Raw genomic sequence first — 12,590 nt, 5'->3', positions numbered from 1 at the left:
CCTTTAAAATATCATTATTACTCTGAAAATATGGGAGAGATGGAAAATTCTAAACGATTCATATTTACCTATAGAATTTGCTCTTTATAGGTCCTTTATGAAGTCTACAAAGCATTAATACATAAAATAGATTAATTTGTGCTTGTGAAGATAAAGATAAACAGGATAGTCATCTCTCAAGGTATCAGTCTTTAAATTAAATGTGTGTATGAAGCCATCAGTATATGCTGAAATTGAAAGCCTGTAGGATTTGTCTATTGTTGTTATTATTATTATTATTATTATTATTTTTATTTTTATTTTTGAGGCGGAGTCTCGCTCTCAGGCTCCCAGGCTGGAGTGTAGTGGCGCGATCTCAGCTCACTGCAAGCTCTGCCTCCCAGGTTCACACCATTTTCCTGCCTCAGCCTCCCAAGTAGCTGGGACTACAGGCGCCCGCTAACCATGCCCAGATAATTTTTTTGTATTTTTAGTAGAGACGGGGTTTCACCATGTTAGCCAGGATGGTCTCGATCTCCTGACCTCGTGATCCACCTGCCTCGGCCTCCCAAAGTGCTGGGATTACAGGCGTGAGCCACTGCGCCCAGCAGTTATTATTATTTTAAATAGAGACTGGGTCTCCATATGTTGCCTAGGCTGGCCTCAAACTCCAGGGCTAAAGAAATCCTCTTGCTTCAGCTTCCCAAAGAGCTGGGATTACAGGCATGAGTCACCACGCCTGGCTGGATTTCTTCTACTCTCTCCTTTTTTTCTGATAATAGCCTCTCCTGCCCTCTTGGGGTCATAGCAGCAGATGTGTGTTCCAGTTCAGCTAATCATACTGCCCTGCCCCACCTGGCTTTAATACTGTGGCCTCAAGATGGACAACTGAGCCCATTCTAATCAATCAGCATCTTCCCTGGGGGAAGAGGAAAGACAGAGAGAAAGAAAGAGAGAGAGAAAGAAAGAGGGATAGAAAGAGAGATGGGCTCAGTTTTTCATTGCTTAAATCATACATTGTAAAGATGCTGACTTTAGGTTGCAGATGGTCATGTCCACAATTCCGTGGCAGAGCCTGAGAGAATAAGGTCAACATGTTCTCAGAAGCTGGGTTGACAGATGGAAGTTTTTTTTTTTTTTAATTTTTCAGACGGGGTCTTGCTGTGTTGCCCAGGCTGGTCTTGGACTCCCGGGCTCAAGCAATCCTCCCACCTCAGCCTCCTGAGCAGTTGGAACTATAGGCGCAAGCCACTGTGCCCAGCTGATGGAGAGATTCTTAATGCTGTTTGAGATGCTGTGGTCAAAACTGTACCTGGCTTTCCAAAATTACACCTGGCTTTCAATGATTTGCTTAGATCTCTCTTTTTAATTTGAAACCGCCCTTTCAAATAATGGTTTGAATTAGCTTTCTGGGTCATGTCCTGGCAGTCCTAGCTAGTGCTGTATTTTTCTCTTTCCTCCCTCAATCCCACATATTATCTCTTGCTCTTTGACTTGGGGACCGAGTCATTTATTCCTTCAATCACAAGCCAACGAGAGAGGCCTCAGAGGAAACACAATTTGCCAACACTTGAACTTCTAGCCTCCAGAACTGTGAGAAAATTCATTTCTGGCCAGGCGCGGTGGCTTACGCCTGTAATTCCAGCACTTTGGGAGGCTGAGGCGGGCAGATCACTTGAGATCAGGAGTTCGAGACCAGCCTGGCCAACATAGTGAAACCCTGTCTCTACTAAAAATACAAAAATTAGCCAGGCGTGGTGGCGGGCGCCCGTAGTCCCAGCTACTCGGGAGGCTGAGGCAGGAGAATGGCGTGAACCCAGGAGGCGGAGCCTGCAGTGAGCCAAGATCGCACTACTGCACTCTAGCCTGGGTGACAGAGCCAGACTCCATCTCAAAAATAAAAAAATAAAAAGAAAAGAAAAAGAAAAAAAAGAAAAGAAAATTAGTTCTGTAGTGTAAAGCCATATGGTCTGTAGTTATGGCAGCCCTAGTAAACTAATACAGGTAGACACTATTTTATGCCTATGTCAATAAATGTCAGTGCTACCTTATGTATAACAGGCCCTATGCCAGGCACTGGGGACACAAAGATGAATAAGACCTAGTCCATGCCTTTGAGGAGCACACTGTATAACAGAAGAACAAGGGAACAGATGGAGCATAGTTAGAATGTCAGAGGGTCACTCCAAGATTTTGAGAACCATTTGAATGGGCCAACTGGAGCTGAGATCTTGAATGAATCACCTAAACTTACTTTCTGAATCTCAGTTGCTTCATCTGCAAAGAGGCTATTGCAAAAATACTATTTTATGGATGATTAAATAAAATAATGTGCTTTATACTTTTTTAATTAAAATTTTTTTTTGTAGAGACAGGGTACTTTTTTTTTTCTTTTCTTTCGAGACAAGATCTTGTTCTATTGCCCAAGCTGGAGTGCAGTGGTGCAATCTTGGCTCACTGCAATCTCTGCCTCCTCGGCTCAAGTGATCCTCCTACTTAGGCTCCTGAGTAGCTGGGACCATGGGTGCACACCACCATGCCGAGCTAAGTGCTTTACACTTTAAGAAAAAGGAAAATGTCGGGAATTAGTCATACACTAGCAAGATGCCTGCACAACTGTACCATGTCTTTACTTGTAAGCATCTGCCTCATTCGGGACTCTTGGGGTGCAGGTGGCACAGACCTGATGAAAACTGACATTAGCAGGAATAGGTTCCTGCAGGATCCAGCTGCTCACGTGATAGGGTTGTGAAATTATTCGCTTCCCATGGACGCTGCTTTCCTGTCCATGGTTCTCTGCATGCTCAGGCAAGATCTTCCCAAGCCATGGCAATAGGGCTTTGCTAGCATCGTGGTCAGAGAATGTGGGCTGTGTGATATTCATATTTTGGAATTTGTGAGTATCCCTTTGAGGCCTAGTATATGGTCTATCCTCATAAATGTTCCTTGTGTGCTTCAAGATAATGTGAGCCAGGCCCAGTGGCTCACACCTATAATCTCAACACTTTGGGAGGCCAAGGCTGGAGCATCACTTGAGGCCAGGAGTTTGAAACCAGCCTGAGCAACATAGTGAAACCTCATCTCTACAAAAAAAAAAAAAAAGAAAAAAGAAGAAAAAAAATGATTTGGGCACAGTGGCTCCCACCTGTAGTCCCAGCTACCTGGGAGGCTGAGACAGGAGGATCACTTGAGCCCAGAAGTTCGAGGCTGCAATGAGCTGTGATCGAGCCAACTACAATCTAACCCAGGTGACAGAGTGAGACCCTATCTAAATAAATAAATACATAAATAAACACATAAAGGTAAAATAAAACAAAATAATGTGCATTCTCTGTTAATGGAAGAAAGTTTTTTGTATGTCTGTTAGCTCAAGCCTGTTAATTTGCTGTTCACATTTTGTAGATCATTACTAATTTTTTTGTCTCTTTGATCTATCACTTTCTAAGAAAGATGTATTAAGATCTCCCATTATGATTGACTGGACAATAGAGAATTGATATGAAGGAATTTTATGGGGTTATGGTAATATCCTATATCTTAACAAGGATTTAGGTTATGTGGGCATATACATTTGTCAAAACTTAGCAAATATGTACATAATATTTGTGCATTTCACTTTCTATAAAATTTATTTCAAAAGAAAAAATTGCAATAAGATATTCAACTTCGTTAGTGAAGCCTAAAGGAGAAGAGTTCTGATTCTTCAATTTACTTTGAAATGCATAAAAAATAAAATGAATTAATACATAGAAAGATGAAGAGATGAAGAGATATGTGATAAAGATATGGCAAAATGTTATTGGTAGAATTTAGGCAACGAGTACATGGCTGTACACTGTAAGATTCTTTCTTATTTAACTAATTTTTTCTTTTTCTTTTTTTCACTTTTTATTTTACACTGTAAAATTATTTAAACTTCTGATATATTTGAAATTTTTCACTTTAAAATATTGGGGAAAAAAATCTCCCATTGTGATTGTTGATTTTCCAGTTTCTCCAGTGAGTCTGTCAAGTTTTGCTACATATATTTAGACTAAGTTGTTAGCTTCAAAATAGGATTCTTTTGGCTAGTATTTCTCTGGTGTATATTCCTTTACCTTTAACCTTTCTGTGTCATACGTTTTTGACATGCCTTTTGTAAAAATGAAATAGAGAAATCCAATATAAAAGTCTCTGTCTTATAATAGGTAAAATTAGTCTGTTTACATTTATTGTGATTATTGATCAATTCAAATTTATTTCTACAATCTAATTTTGTGTTTTACATTTACTATGTTTTTTCTATGCATTTTTCCCACCTTTTCAGCCTTCATTTCATTGTTCACATTTTCTTTATTCTTGGTTTTCCACCTGCTTGTTTGGAAATCTGTAATTTATACCTTGTGGGACATTTCCTCATTTAGCATTTTTCTCCTGGTTTTCAAGACCAGAGCTTTACACAAACTGCCTATCTTTCAACATAACATCTTTTGGCCAATATTTATATGACAAAATTTTATACTTATGTCCCCAAAACTCAGTAAAACATTTTAAACAAAACTCAGTGCATGAAATATCTTTTTTTTTTTTTTTTTGAGACAGAGTCTTGCTCTGTCGCCCAGGCTGGAGTGCAGTGGTGTGATCTCAGCTCACTGCAAGCTCCACCTCCTGGGTTCATGCCATTCTCCTGCCTCAGCCTCCCGAGTAGCTGGGACTATAGGCGCCCGCCACCACACCTGGCTAATTTTTTTTTTTTTTTTTGTACTTTTAGTAGAGACGGAGTTTCACCATGTTAGCCAGGATGGTCTCAATCTCCTGACCTCGTGATCCACCCGCCTTGGTCTCCCAAAGTGCTGGGATTACAGGCGTGAGCCACCGCGCCCAGCCAAAATATCTTAAGATACATTCCAACTACTATTGGTAGAATATCAGAATCAAGTATTCTTTGAAAAGGGTTCCCTGGCCAGGCAACGTGGCTCATACCTGTAATCCCAGCATTTTGGGAGGCCAAGGCAGGAGAGTCACTTGAGTCCAGGAGTTCCAGATTGCAGCGAGCTATGATTGAGCCACTGCACTCCAGTCTGAGTGACAGAGGGAGACTGTCTCTCTATAAAAATTTTTTTTTAAAAACATTCTCCCGAGTCAACAAAGAGGGTATGAACCTCAGTCACTGTTGATACTAAGAGAGTCATCACAATATCATGTTATTGCATACAAAGCAATTGTTCGCTAACAGCTGTATTATTCATTTGGGATTGGGAAACAATGATTTTTGGTTTTATTTGCGTGTGTATGGTAAAATACACACAACATAAAATTTACCCTTTTAACCATTATTAAATATACAATTCATTGGCATTAAGTACATTCACAATGTTGAGTGACCATCACCACTGTTCATTTCCAAAATGTTTTTATCCTAAGCAGAAACTGTGTACTCATTAAAAAATAACTACCTATTTCCCTCTCCCTCAGCCCCAGATAACCTCTATTCTACTTTCTCTCTATGAATTTGCCTATTCCAAGCCCCTCATGTAGGTGGAATCATAGAGTATTTGTCCTTTTGTATCTGGCTTATTCACTTAGCATAATTTCTTCAGGGTTCATCCATTTGTAGCATGTATTAGAATTTCGTTCTTGTTAAGGCTGAATGATATTCTATTGTATGTATATAGCACATTTTGCCTATCCTCATCCATTGATGGACATTTGTGTTGTTTCCACCTTTTGGCTATTGTGAATAACACTGGTATGAACACTGGTGTACAAATATTTGTTTGAGTTCCTGCTTTCAATTATTTTAGGTATATACCTAGAAATTAAATGCTGGATTATATGGTAATTTTATGCTTAACTTTCTGAGGAACTGCAAAACTGTTTTCCACTGTGGCTGCCACATTTTACATTCCTACCAGCAATGTACAAGTTTCTCCGTGTCTTTGTCAACATTTGTTATTCTCCAGTTTTTTACTTGTTTTTTTTTTACAATAGGCATCAATTTGGTATGAAGTGGTATTTCATTGTGGTTTTGATTTTCCTAATAACTAGAGATGTACATTTTTCATGTATTTATTGACCATTTGTATGCCTTCTTTGGAGAAATGTCTATTCTCAGCCGGGCTCGGTGGCTCACGCCTGTAATCCCAACACTTTGGGAGGCCGAGGTGGGTGGATCACTTGAGGTCAGGAGTTCGAGGCCAGCCTGGCCAACATGGCAAAACCCTGTCTCTACTACAAATACAAAAATTAGACAGGGATGGTGACAGGCGCCTGTAATCCCAGCTAATCGGGAGACTGAGGCAGGAGAATTGCTTGAACCTGAGAGACAGAGGTTGCAGTGAGCTGAGGTTGCACCCAGCCTGGGTGACAGAGGGAGACTCCTTCTCAAAAAAAAAAAAAAAAAAAGTCTAAGAAACGTCTATTCTCATTCTTTTCCCTTCATTCTCTTAATAGTGTCCTTCGATACACAAATATTTTTAATTTTGCATGAAATATAATATATCTGCTTTTTCTTTTGTTGTCTGTGCTTTTGGTGTCATATCCAAGAAATCATTGCCAAATCCAGTTGTTACAATACTTTTCCCCTTATCTTTTCTTGTAAGAGTTTTATACTTTTAGCTCTTACATTTAAATCTGTGATCCATGTAAGTTAATTTTTGTACATAGTATAAGGTAAGGGTCCAACTTCATTCTTTTCCAAATGGATATCCAGGTTTCCCAGCACCATGAATGAAAAACTGTCATTTCCTTAATGAATGGTCTTGGCTCTCTTGCCGAAAATCAACTGACCATATCCGTGAGGGTTTATTTCTGGAATCTACCTTTTTTTTTGGATGGAATCTACTCTGTTACCCAGGCTGAAGTGCAGTGGTGCAATCTCGGCTCAACACAACATCCGCCTCCTAGGCTCAAGCAATTCTCGTGCTTTGGCCTCCCAAGTAGCTGGGACCACAGGTGCTGCCACCACACCCAGCTAATTTAAAATAATGGGAACTAGGCTTCTGCCTGTTGTATGTTTTCACACAAAACTTCTGATTTCTAACACAGATTACTGATGTTAAGCAAGAGATATCTGTATTGTATTTCTACACCTTATTAATTAGCCTTACATTTTACTTATTTTACTTTTTAAAAAATTCTTTGTAGAGACCAAGTCTCGCCTTTGTTGCCCAGGCTAGTCTTAAATTCCTCAAGCGATCCTCCCACCTCAGCCTGCCAAAGCGTGGGGATTACAGGTGTGAGCCACTCTGCCTGGCCTTTACCCTTACCCTTATTTACTTTACCCTTAAAGTAAATCAAGGTCTCTATACTCCTCCTACACAGAAATGGATCTTAGAATATTTTAACTTAGAATCGTACTCTTCTATTTTCATTGTTATTGTTGCCTATGCATTTTTAGTTCTATCTTCTATTTAAAGCCCCCCGGCCGGGTGCGGTGGCTCATGCCTGTAATCCCAGCACTTTGGGAGGCCGAGGCGGGCGGATCACGAGGTCAGGAGATCGAGACCATCCTGGCTAACACGGTGAAACCCCGTCTGTACTAAAAATACAAAAAATTAGCCGGGCGTGGTGGCGGGCGCCTGTAGTCCCAGCTACTCGGAGAGGCTGAGGCAGGAGAATGGCGTGAACCCGGGAGGCGGAGCTTGCAGTGAGCCGAGATTGCGCCACTGCACTCCAGCCTGGGCGACAGAGCAAGACTCCGTCTCAAAAAAAAAAAAAAAGAAAAGTAGGCTGCAGGTCTCATGCTTGCCAGGTCTTGGGTTAGCACTCCTTGAGCCATCCCTTGTCTCCCATGCAGGAACAAACTGACTAGCTTTCTTATATCTGAAAGTCCCAAGGCTGGAGCTGTTAATAATCTTTCTTTAATGGTCAGAAAGGCTTTTTGACCATCCCCAGTCCATTTTAGGGGCTTGATATCTGTTCATTTTAAAGCTTTATATAGACGTTTGGCTGTAAGTCGAAAATTAGGAATCCAAATGCAGCAAAACCCAGCCAAACCCCAAAACCCTTGCAGCTTCTGCTGTGTGGTGGGTCTGGGCACCCTGGCAAGAGCTTCCCTCTGGTTCAGGAGCATATTCATTTGACTGAGGGCTGTGAGAGCTATGCCTCTTGAGATATTTGATGGAGGGTGGTGAGATCTATGTGCCTCTTTCCTGGATACACTGTATCCCTATTCTGCCAGGAAATTTGAAGTCAGTAGAGTGTTCTGGTCAGAGTCTGTCATAGCGGTACTGGCTACTAATATGCCACTGACATAACAAAGTCTTGCCTTTTAGTTGGAGGTCCTGGTGGACTTTGGCTAGTATTTCCCTAAAGATAGCTGGAGAGTATTTGAAACCTTGAGGGAGCACTGTCCAACAATACTATAGTTGGGCTGTGGTATCTGGGTCTTCCCATTCAAAATAGTAAACATGATGTTTATTAGTTAAAGTGCTCCAGATATTTGGAAAAAGCTGCAAAAGGTGGATGGGCCTTTAGGAATGTCTTCAGCCTGGGTGACAGAGCGAGACTCTGTCTCAAAAAAAAAAGAAAGAAACAGAGAAAGAAAGTCTCTACAAATTGAGATGACATTAAATTGTGTGGGGCTTCTGAATTATTGTTCACATACTGTCTGAAGGCCTTGAGAATCCACTCTAAGAACTCTGAGGGGATCTCGTTAGGTTTCTGTCTAACTTCCTAGACCTTATTGAGGCTTCTTTGCTTGGACACTCCCTTGCAGAGACCAGCCAAAGTGCAATCCTGGTAGTGTTCAAGCTTATGTCTATCTCCAGTGTTTACATTTCATCCTGGGTCAATGGTGGGCACTGCAACTTGGGGAACTGCTCTTATGGGTTGCCAGAAGAGTCTGCATGCATTTGATCAGCTTTCTCCTTGCCTTTATTTAAAACCAGTCTCCACTCCTCTGAAATTAATACAGTGCTGAGCAAATTTTGGATGTCTGCCCAGATGGGGTTGTGGGTAGCTAACACAGAGGAGAGCAGATTTTCCATCCACTTTGGATCTTCCTACCAGGTTGGCTTATTTTTCTAGTTAAACAAATCAGAGATGGAAAATGGAGAGTGGATCCAGCAAATCCCATAGGTTGGCCTGTGGCAGCATTAACACTTCCTCTGGGTAGCTGGCATAAGAGCAATTGCCCTCCCAGAGCCAAATGGCACCCTAACGAATTGAGTTCCCTGTCAGGTATGAGAAGGAGAGACCATTCCTGTTGCCCCTGACTCCTTACTTCTCAGGGTGAGAACTGCAGGTCAGAGGCCAGCAGAGCAGCTGCAGCTCCCCTTTAAGGTGCTGGGGGAGCCATAGGCTCACTTAGTGGAACCACCAAAACGTAAACATCTTTTTGTTGGGGGTCAGTCCAAACAGGCTTTTTCCCTTGTTGAACCATGATTTTGCATTTCTTTTGCTTTGGTGTGTTTTGCCAAAGCGGCATACAACATTGTACATAGGGGATCTCATCTCATTTCCCTTCCTGTTTCAGAACAAGTCTAGATGTAGGAGAGTATTATAATTAAGGGAGCCATTTGATGGTCACTATTTTCCTGAATCCAGCAAGTTGGGGCCAGGCAGAAGTATAAACGAAAATTATTTTTTTTTGTTTCATGGAATCATAGACAAAGCATCTTAATTTTACAGGATACAGCCTACCAGGATACTTGAGGAAACCAAATTAACATTTCCAACTCCAGCTGAGATGATGCACATACACCAGAATACAGACACTAATCGCTCTGCTCCGTGCCCAAGTTTGACCTGGCAAAGCTCAAACTTGCCCCTGTTGGCCCTTGGTGCCTTTGATTCATTCAAAGTGGAGAGGAATAATTTTCAACCAGGAGCGCAGCAGACAGTCTCTGGGAAAGGTGGAAAAGTGGCCAGTCACACTGAGTTAGGCCTGCTGAGATTTCATTAGCAATTCCTTCAGGGTTCACTGATTGATTGTGACTAGCCAGACAAACAAAGAGAGTTTCCTGAGTTAGGGCTGCTGAGCTTCCACTAGTATTTCCTTCAGGGGATCCCTTCCACAAACATAAACATATATAACAGGACAAAGACAAACAAGAAGGCCTTCCAAAATAAAGTCTCAAATTTTAGAAATCAAGAGTATTTTTCCCTAGCCATGCCTTTTATTCAATTTCCAATTTAGGAGAAATTCCTTCAAACAAGGCCTTTCCTATTACTAGGGAGGTTCAACACGACTTCCAAAGAGGTCACAAGACCTCCAAGGAGGACAGCAAATCAGGAGACAGGAAAAGTGGTGCCAGGAGACAGAGAAAAGTTACCAAAGACATCTTTCAAAACCAAAAACCAGGCCAGACGCAGTGGCTCACACCTGTAATTCCAGCACTTTGGGAGGCCGAGGCAGGTGGATCACGAGGTCAGGAGATCGAGACCATTCTTGCTAACACGGTGAAACCCCGTCCCTACTAAAAATACAAAAAAATTAGCCGGGCGTGGTGGCTTGCGCCTGTAGTCCCAGCTGCTGGGAAGGCTGAGACAGCAGAATTGGTGTGAACCCGGGAGGCGGAGCTTGCAGTGAGCCGAGATTGTGCCACTGCACTCTAGCCTGGGTGACAGAGCAAGACTCCATCTCAAAAAAACAAAACAAGCAAAAAAAAAAAAAAAAAACATTCATTTGCTGCAAGAAATTTGTGCACCACAGGTTGACACTGCCCTTTCAACATGCAAGGCACTGGAGACAGCCCTTAATTCAGTGAAACTGAACAGCCACTTGGGCTTGTCTCTGGTTCCAAACCAATAATGAGGGGTCACCAAGGTGCAGGCCCACAAGGGGCTCCTGGCTGGATTGCCAAAATTTGTTATAGGACCAACAGGTTTGTATCCCCACTGTGCAATAACATACCAATTACTGTGAGACAGCACGATTTGCAGTGGAGAAAGTTTCATAATCACAGCACACCAAGTGAGGACACAAGAGGAGACCCTCAAATCCGTCTCACCAAGGAGTTCTGGGCTGGGGCTTTTAAGGGGATCATGGAGGGTAAAGGGTTGGAAAATCGGGGTTGTTGATTGATTGGGTCAAGGGAAAGGAAATCACCAGGATGTGGAAACTGTATTCTTTCACGAGTTACCTCCTTGTGGGGTCCTTTAGACCAGCTGGCATCCATGGGGTCCTTCAGATCAGCTTGAGTCGGTAGGGTCTTTCAGACCAGCTGAGTCAGTAGTTTCATCAGTAAGCAGGATCTTATGGAATGTCTCAAAGGTACAACTTAATGTTTCATAATGTTCAAGTTGTTACCTGTAGAACAGTTGAGAGGAACTATTAGGGTTGACATGATTCTAGCTCAACTACCCAACTACCAGGAAGCAGGTCAGAGAGCAAAGTGACCTAATGATTAATGCTGAGTGTGCTGCAAGCTTGGCTTATTTTCCTTTCTCCCTCTTCCTTATTCCCTGGCTAATTTTATAAGGTTTATAGGGATAGTTTCACTCTCATCTATTTGGCTTTCTGGGTGTGGACCTACAGAAAAAAAAAAAAAAAACAGATACAATATTAATATAAGTACAGAGTTTATTTGGAGCAAGTCTGAGGATTGCAACTCCAAGTACCCTGAATCTATGCTCCAATCAGCAGCAGTTACAAGTGGATGTTAAAGGGAAAAAGAAGAGGTAGTTCCTAAGTCATTTATCAAGAATTTACATGAAGGCCAGGCCAGGTGGCTCACACCTGTAATCCCAGCACTTTGGGAGGAGGCCAAGGCAGGTGGATCACTTGAGATCAGGAGTTCAAGATCAGCCTGGCCAACATGGTGAAACCCATCTCTACAAAAAATACAAAAAATTAGCTGGGCATGGTGGCATGTGCCTGTAATCCTAGCTACTCTGGAGGCTGAGGCAGGAAAATTGCTGGAACCCAGGAGGCGGAGATTGCAGTGAGCCGAGATCCTGCCACTGCACTCCAGTCTGGGAGACAGAGCAACACCTCGTCTCAAAAAAAAAAAAGAATTTACATGAAAATAACTGAACCTATTGATTTGCTGTACATTGTTCATTGTACTAAAAATTTCAGGAACATGAAGATAATAGGTAAGACACCTAGTCAGGAACAAAATGACTGTAAATAACTACATGGGTGCAGAGGGCATGACTGAAGTCCCTTACTTATGTCTCTCCGGGACTAATAAATTTTGTATACCTCACATAGCTCAAAGTACTCTGAGCTATTTTTCTTTTCTCAGGGGGTACCAGGGATTACTTTGTACTGTGAGAGAACTGGACTTTTTAAAAATTTCAATAGCTTTAGGAGTACAAGTGGTTTTTGGTTACATCAATGAATTGTATAGTGATGAAGTCTGAGATTTTAGCGCACCTGTCACCTAAGTAATGTACATTATACCCAACATGTAGTTTTTAATCACACATCCCCCTCTCAGCCTCCCTATTCTGAGTATGTAGTGTCCATTATACCACTCTGTATGCTTTTGTGTACCCATAGTTTAGCTTTCACTTGTAAGTGAGAACATACAGTATTTGGTTTTCCATTCTTCAGTTAATTCACTTAGAATAATAGCCTCCAGCTCCATCCAGGTTTCTGCAAAATACATTATTTCCTTTTTATTTTTATTATTTTTTTGAGACAGTCTCACTCTGTCACCCAGGCTGTGATGTGATCTTGG

Source organism: Symphalangus syndactylus, chromosome 21, assembly GCF_028878055.3.
Source record: "Symphalangus syndactylus isolate Jambi chromosome 21, NHGRI_mSymSyn1-v2.1_pri, whole genome shotgun sequence".
NCBI classification, from domain to species: Eukaryota; Metazoa; Chordata; class Mammalia; order Primates; family Hylobatidae; genus Symphalangus; species Symphalangus syndactylus.
The sequence above is the reverse complement of the archived record's forward strand: the minus strand, read 5'-3'. Positions refer to the sequence as shown.